Source organism: Capsicum annuum, chromosome 6, assembly GCF_002878395.1.
Source record: "Capsicum annuum cultivar UCD-10X-F1 chromosome 6, UCD10Xv1.1, whole genome shotgun sequence".
In the NCBI taxonomy this organism is placed as follows: domain Eukaryota; kingdom Viridiplantae; phylum Streptophyta; class Magnoliopsida; order Solanales; family Solanaceae; genus Capsicum; species Capsicum annuum.
In genome coordinates, this window is record NC_061116.1 from 21,786,999 (window position 1) to 21,796,036 (window position 9,038).

At 34.3% G+C, this 9,038-nt stretch overlaps 1 pseudogene; it reads right to left on the reverse strand.

Moving 5' to 3' along the window:
• Positions 1 to 3,319: 3,319 nt before the first annotated feature.
• Positions 3,320 to 4,807, reverse strand: LOC107855620 (annotated as a pseudogene).
• Between the last annotated feature and the right edge of the window lie 4,231 nt (positions 4,808 to 9,038).

The following is a 9,038-nucleotide window of genomic DNA, read 5'->3' on the forward strand; positions in this document are numbered from 1 at the left end:
ACTCGGCTATCCTAACCATTCAAAGCCAATCTTTTTCATTCACCTTACTGATGAAACTTCATCCCTAAAAACACGTGATCCCCCTGATAGTGTAATGACTGGTGATGCTTAGGTTAATAAAAATCTTATGATGTTGTCATATAACCCAAGAGAAAGTTTAGATGGTACCAAGAAACAAAATCGCAGCGCTAAAACAAGAATCTCTGAAGTAAAATTTAAAAATTCTACTAAAAAACACCCAAATTTTGAGGGACCTGGTACCAAGAAGAAGAGAATGACTAATAATGAAACTAGTAGGACTTCTAAAAGAAAAAATGAAAGAGACAATTGCTAAAAGATCAAGAATTTGGGAGATTACAAGTGTAAATTCAGCAGTATACAAAGGAAGGTCCAAGGGTCTTCACAGAACTTAGGAGTGAGGAGAATGATGAACTCAAGAAGAGGGTTGCGATTCTAACCAATAAGGTGCTGAGCTAGAATACAGATATAGTTTGCCAACCAAAAAGTTACGTTGTTATAATGCCTTATGATGGCCTTACTTCTTTTAACCTTTTTCCCAAATCCTCTACTTTTTTAATTCCTCCAACTTTTGTGGCTTTTTCTATGGAATAGAAAATGTAAATCTTGCACTGCAATGATACCTAAACGGTCAAAAATAAATAAGTTCTTGTTTTTGTGCTCTTTATCTGGTTCTACTTTATTTCTAAAGTTACTCTTCATATTAGTGTAGCCCAGTGGCCATGAATTAACTAATCAGTGCTTATATTTCTTTTGGTTTACTGTTTTTACTTTTCAATGATGTCAAAAGAGGGAATATTGACTTCATGTATTAATGACCAGGTACCAGGTACCAGGTACCAAGTATTGGAAATGTGTGAAGATGTAAAGGCATGGTGACATAAGGGAGTATGCAAATAAACTAAATGAATAATGGTGAATGATGACAGAGGAAACAAATTGAAGCTTGATAGAAATTGACAACAAGGGAACAGGTCCCTATGTTGTGTGATAGTGGAAGCATGGTGTGAATGATAGGGTGGACATTCATCTTCAGTAGTGGTAATCACACTAATTAAATATGATGAATGAGCATGATCATTGATGCTCAAAACTCTATCGTTGTTTTGTCAAAAGGGGAAAAATTATTGTATCTTGTTTTTATGATGAGCAAATGACTACAAGGGATCAGGTCCCTGGATGTACAAGGATATAGTACAGCTGGCACACATCTGCACAATTTTGTCCTCATGTATAACAAACTGTACAGGTGTTGTTTGTACTACTTAGGACACCTTGTACAATTATATTTCAACCTTAATCATCATTCATCTATAAAAGGAAAAGGATGTTTCTTCATCAAGTGATTTTTGCAACATAAAAAGAGTGCTGAAGAGAGAAAAGGCAAAAACTCATTCTTAACTCAAGTTCCTAGTCTTTTTGTGCTGATAGTGTAAACGTTTTTGAGTGAGATATTAGTTTGTAATTGAATTACTCATACTATAAGAGTACTGCTTTATTTTTATTTTGATAGTGCTTAGGTAGAGTTTTCTAAGCTTGATACTGATTAGAGTTAATCAGTGTTGAGAAGTCTTGAAAGGGTTGTCAAGATAGGTTTGTAGTAGAGTTATTACAAGCAAGAGGAACCTAGAGTTAGGTTCAAGTCTGTAATCAATAGGTTGATTATAGTGGGTTTTGGAGAGCTAGTGAGGGCGAGCCGTGATTTTTCCTCATGGAGTAAGGGGGTTTTCACGTTAAATCAGTTGTTCTCTTATTTTCAGCAAAGTTTTATCTTTCTTTGTGCTTTACTGATTTATTGCCTGTGACTGACTTTGAGGGACCAGGTCCCTCACAGTGTGGTGCAACCTCCAAGATTTTGACAAATCCTAATAGAAAAATGAAAAAGAAAGATCAAATATGTCATCTAATTATTATATTTTATGTTATTCGTTATAAGTTTGATTAATTTATATATTACTGTTTTTAAGAGTTTTGCTTATTCGTGTTTACCGTTACAAAAAAATTCATTCATACCATTATTTTATAACGACGGTTTTGCAAAATCACTTTTGCACATGACATTCTATTCGAGGTCCATGTTACCATATTCAAATCAACCAATATTACTTAAAATCAAAAGTAAAAAATCAAATCCATTAAAATAAAATTTGAGCACACCGTTAAATAAAAATTAGACTTATTAAAAATAAAAATCTGCAGATTTATTTTAATGGGTCCAATTTTTCATTTTGGCTTTAAGTAATATTGGTTGATTTGGATTTGGTAATGTTGACCTTTAATAAGATGTCACGTGCAAAAGTGATTTTTTGCAAAACCACTGTTATAAAATAATGGCATGAATGAATCTTTCTGTAACGATAATGATATAAATGAGTCAAATTATTAAAGGCAATGACATAGATGAGTCTTATAATGAAGGACATAACTGATCCATTTCTAATGATTTGTTGATATATTTGAGCCTTTCCACATAAAAATTGACGTATGTCGAGCATCATCTAATCAGCATCGAGTTTGCTAAGTCCAAGAATAAAAGTTTTCCAAGAAGCTCATTCTGAATTCACTATAGACTTATTTCGAATTAGCCATTCCAGACCTAGATTGCCCCTAGTCAATTAATCATCAATGTCCAAATATGATAAGCGCTCATAATGCAACAAACTATGAATAATTTGGTATATAAACTCCACTGCAATTCAAATCTACATATATAACGTAAGGATTGAGTTATATTCGCTTCACTTTTTTATAGACATCGGGGGTATATTTGCTTCACAATTCTAAACAAAGGATATATTTTCTTTAAATCGCAAAGTTGAGGTATATTCGGCCCTTCATCCAAAAATAAATAAATATTAATCTTTTGTTAAGAATTCATTTTAAATCACTAATTTTTTGAGCTACCATTTTGGACACTTCAAAAATGCGCAAAAGTTTTCTAAAATTTGAGTGAAAATTGTCCAATTGCAACACTTTATAATATGTTAGGTACTTAATCTGGATAACACCTAATTGAAAGTCTAATAAATAAAATTTACTAATATATTTTAAGGAAATATCCATGCATTCCACCACTAACTAAATACAAAATATAGCATCAAGAAATAAATAATAAATAGGTAACATCATTATATTGCATTATTTATCAAATTATTATTCATCATATAGATAATTCTCGAATTATAAATGTAGGTATATTAAACCACCCCTCAAATAAAATTAAAACAATCATTGTACCCCATAAAATAAGCGAGATACACGTTAACCCGAGATCACACTTATCGAAAGGTGCATGCAAACCCTAAGATTTTGTTCCCTTCTCATATTTTAGTCTTTTTATTTTATAATTTTGAAGATAATTTAATAAATTCTCCACATAATTATTTTATCTTTCCTCGTCGCAAAACAGATTTTTTTACCTCTTTGACCTTTTCTCGGTAAACATCACCCTCTTTTCAACGAGTAGCAAACTTAGTGACTTAGCTACTGACTCACGAGTGAACGATCTGTCCTGATCATTTCTTGGTGTAGAATACCCTATCTTCTTCTCCTCCAGGAGCCTCGCATTTATTCCTTGATCAGACAAAAATGTTAGCAGAATTATTGGTTTTTCAAATTGTATTGACTCGACTACTGAGCTCCATCCAGAATGAGTCAAAAATTCACCCACTGAGTCATGACTCAATATCTTGAGTTATGGTGCGCAACTCGTGCACACAATTCCTCTGCCTTTTGTTCGTTCTTCGAACCCTTCTTGTAATTGAATCAATTCATCATCCGAATCTCCTCTTTTAGTTCTTAGGACCCAGAAAAATGGTAGTCCAGAAAGCTCTAATCCGAGCGATAACTCAGTGAGTTCGTTTTGACTCAGTTTTGCTTCGCTTCCAAACGCCACGTAAATCACTTTCCTTTTTTCTTGCTAATCAATCCACAACTTCATCTCTCTCCACTTGTTGGTTTTTGTGTCGTCCTCTTCATATTGTGTCCTTGGAAGTTGACCCGCAGGAAAAAACAATTTTGGGTGAATGTCTTTGACAACTTTCAACCATTCTGGTTCAAATTCCGAACAACTCCTCACAAGCAAAAAATCAGAGTGTTCAAAAATTTTAGACATATGAAAAATATTAGAAACATTGTCTTCGTCACCTTTCATAGAAGCTTCAAAGATTCTCGAAACTTCAAACAACTTTAAACCAACAGTGGTTTCAAATGGTACCCATTTTGGAGGAACGGTGTATTCCTCCAGTGTCATCAAAGGTTCATAGTCATTGTTCAATCCCGGTAAAGGTCCAAAGAAACCCAAAACAGCAGCAATGAATATGCTGAAATAAGCCGTTGGGGTGTTGAATTTTGAAGCGATTGAAGGAAGCCAGCAAGAAGAAAAATCGAAGAAAATAAAATCAGGATTTACATCTTTGAGAAACTTAGCCACGGATTCTTTGAGTCCATCTTGAGCAATTTTTAGGTACTTAACTTGCTCATAAGGGACATCAATGGTGGCTTCAACATTTTCTGGTAACTTTTCGACCTGGAGCAGAGAAAGTTTGACGAACTTCAAGAAGGGGGCAAGATTTGGATGTATATAGAGCTTCTTTTTTTCCTTTTCTTTTTAGAGATGCAATTGGATGTATTTTTATTAGCAACTACTCAACAACAAACCCAGTGTATTCCCACCTAGTGGGGTCTGGGGGGTAAGATGTACGCAGTCCATACCTCTACCTCTAAAGAAGTAGAAAGGCTGTTTCTGATAGACCCCCGGCTCAAGGCATGAGATACCACACAAACACATTGTACAGCACAGCGCAAGATTACATAACATAAATACGGCACCCATAAGTAATATAAAACAGAGGAAAGCACACAGATTCGTAATAAAACATGGAACACGTAATCATAACCGGAATAAAACCCCCACCGAGTAATTCCCTACCCTAGCGACCCAAACTGGCCCTAGTCCTCTGCCCTAATTCGCGTCCTCCAGACCTTCCTATCTAGGGTCATGTCCTCGGTGAGCTGTAACTGCTCCATGTCCCGCCTAATCACCTCACCCCAGTACTTCTTCGGCCTACCTCTACCCCGCCTAAAACCATCCAACGCTAGCCTCTCACACCTACGGACCGGGGCATCCATGCCCCTCCTCCTCACGTGTCCGAACTATCTCAATCGGGCTTCCTGCATCTTGCACTCCACTGGAGTCACTACAACCTTCTCCCGGATAGTCTCATTCCGAACTCTATCCCCCTCTAGTCAGCCCACACATCCAGCGCAACATTCGCATTTCTGCCACCTTCATTTTTTGGATGTGGGAATTCTTAACTGGCCAACACTCCGCTCCATACAACATGGCCAGACGGACTACCACCCTGTAGAATTTGCCTTTAAGCTTGGGCGGCACCTTCTTATCACCCAGCACCCCCGACGCGAGCTTCCACTTCATCCATCCCGCCCCAATACGATGCGAGACATCCTCGTCAATCTCACCGTTAGCAACTACTAAACATTATAAATTTGTGAATCTGTAGAACAGTCCAACAAACATAAGAATTAAAGCATCTATAATTATTTTTTAAAAGCTTTCCAAGTATAATAGTTACTACCATTCAAACACACCATCTTGCTCATATTTTCCACCATCATTCAAATCAACAATCAACAACAACCAACGCTCTGATACCACATTGTTGGGAAAGACAGGGGCACTATGAAAGAGCCCGATAGGATAGCAGCGGAAGAATACCCAAGTCTAAACTTTTCCTTCCAATTTGAACTAAGAGTAGACAAGCAAACCAAGCAAAACAAAGTAATATGGCAGCAAATGAATTACCACACAAATACAATAGGGCAAGAATAAAGGCAATCACACAAGATACTAAATTTACGTGAAAAACCCTTCGGTGTGAAGAGTAAAAAACTACGGAACCAAACCTCCACTATAACCACCAAAAGTTACAATATTGTTCTCCAAAATGGCCACAAAACAAGTGTCAAACAACAAGAAACAATACATAAACCATAGCACCGAACACTAGAGAAATAAAGGAGTGAAATCATAAAAACCGCAGCTACTGTTCGGGAATGAAGAACAGGAGTTACAGGAAACCAAATCAAGCTCCGTCAGTTCCTAATCAAAGATTGAGATTAGAGGAACAAGCAATCCAAAAATCAGCTCAATCAGACAAGAAACAAAGCAGGAATTACAATTTGAAGTTGACAGCTATGGCTGAAATTTAAGTGCGAAAATCAGCTTTGTTTGTCTCTCTTTGGTTGCTGAAAACTCTCTTTTGTGATGGTGACTAAGACCTAAAAAGATCAATATATATGCCCCATATTAATGGCCTATGGGTAAAAGTGGTTGATCCAAATTGGGCTTCATTTATCCACATAAGAAGGGAAAAAGACCCAATAACCCAACAAACCTATCCAAGTCAGTCCTTTTTGTATAAACTTTTGTATCAGTGTGTTTAAATAAAAGCTCCAAGTTTTCTATTCAATCTTAAGGGGGTTCCCGAAAGGGAAACCTCTCTCCTAGTTACTTCATGTAAGTTCTTATTTACATATTTTTTCCCACCAAAAATATTTATATTTATGTTCTTATGTCCATGTTTAAAGTTCTTTAACATATTTTTTGTACATCATGTAAATTAAATTTTTGGTAAAATTCTTACCCTTAGTATATGGTTAGCCTCTTGATTTCTTAATAATAACGATGGATTAACCTGTAAATTCCTAAAAATTCTGGCCTCGATAGTCCAATAGGTCTGCAAAATATATATATTTTTTTAACCCTGTTCATCTCTTCCTCTTAATCTATGTTCTTAACATCTTACTTCTTTAACCATACCCCGAAAACTTTAGTCTGGCAGCTAAAACTCGTCCTTTGTCTATTTTGCAGACTTGTTGGACTATCGAGGCCAGAATTCCTAGGAATTTACAGGTTAATCCATCGTTGTTATTAAGAAATCAAGAGGCTAACCATATACTAAGGGTAAGAATTTTACCAAAAATTTAATTTACATGATGTACAAAAAATATGTTAAAGAACTTTAAACATGGACATAAGAACATAAATAAAAATATTTTTGGTGGGAAAAAATATGTAAATAAGAACTTACATGAAGTAACTAGGAGAGAAGTTTCCCTTTCAGGAACCCCCTTAAGATCGAATAGAAAACTTGGAGCTTTTATTTAAACACACTGATACAAAAGTTTATACAAAAAGGACTGACTTGGATAGGTTTGTTGGGAGGAAGAGTTTACACATTTCAGGTATGTTTTGAGGTTGGTTGATTTCGCTCTGTCTTCCTTCTACAAAATGTACGCCTTTTATAGGCAAAACTAGATAAAGCAGTGGTTATAAAGTTTACTACGTGGCCCAGACATATGTGGCCGACACTAAAAGATAAGAGATAAATATCAGCTATAGGAGAAGATTTTAAAATACTAGATTTAGTAAATGCTAACTCTTTAAGACATATAAAAAATAATAAAATGATATTGATGCATATAGGTTTAATTGTTATAGGAATAAAAGGTTTAACAAGAAAAAATCTAGGATCCAAAGTATTAATAACAATATATGATGATAGATGGTCAGACATTAAAAAATCAATAATAGGATTAACTAAAGTAGATATGACAAATAATGGAGAAATATTCTATATAAGTCCAGATTTCTTAATGAACTTAAAAGAATTTGAAAAAAATATTAAAATAGGAATCCAAACTAAAGGGTACGAAGAAATGAATAGTGGAAATAATTTATTAATGTGCATAGGGTTTATTGGAAAATTAACTTTAAGTAGTAATACTAAATTTAAACTAAAAGAAAGTAAATGATGTAGTTGAAATAATGAAAAATAAAGGCATAAGTTTAATAAAACCAATTAAAACAGACCCAGAAATATATGCAGGTTTAGAATGAAATTTAAACAAATTTACTAAACCAAAAATTCTTACACCAGACTCTCATCTATTATATACTACAAGTAAAGGAGAAACTTCAGTCAGATTTACAGATTATAATTACGCAACTAAAAGAAATTTAGACAATGACGAAATAGAGAGTAATATAGAAACAGAAAGCGAGTTTATGAATATAGAGGTTCTACAAGAAGGATATGAAGTAGACATGGTCATAGAAAAAGCTGAAAATTTAACAGAAGAATATAAATATATAACTTTTAAATGTAAAGGATGTCAAAAGGACGAAATGAAAATAGAAGAATGTATAGAAAATTTTAAAAACTGTTTAGAGAGAAGTGATAATTTAGGATATAGAAATAACAAACTATTCCTTGAAAGAAAAGATGAAGACAGAATTTCTGTATTAAGTTCAACAAAAGGTTATAAGGAACTCGCAGAATTAGAACCGACTAGCTCTTCAAGTACTAGCCCATTTCAACAAACAAATCCTAATCCCCAACCAATAGATTATAGTACAGGTAATGTACCTAGAAGACCAGCAATTAGGATAAACCCAGATACAGAACTTAGAGGAGATAATATAAAACCAGCAAGTAAGAGAATGCCAATAGAAGAACCAATTAAACTACAAGAAGGAGGCAGTAAAGGTAAAATTCTAAATATAGCAGCACACGACCCACAAATGTGGGATACAGTGATAGATTTATGAAAAGGAATAGTAGCAGCAGATTCCTTAAGACATTATATAGAAACAGATACGAAAACAATGTATAAATATTTGGAAACCTTTTTAGGGGAATCTGCAAAAGCCACATGGGAAAGTTTTAAGACAAATTGCCCATATGATTTTCAAGTTTTATTAAGTATGGGACCAAACCCCTATAATTTCACAAACAAAATACATATGTTATTAACTGAAAAAGATCCAAATAGTGGATTATTAGCACTACAAAAAGAAGCAATAATCAAACTAGAACAATTAAATATTTCACATTGGGTACATATAAAGAAATTCCTACAAGACTACTTTTATTATTGCACTGTCAGCGAAAACACTTTTAATGAAGAATTAGGCAAAAAATTATTCAATAAATTAA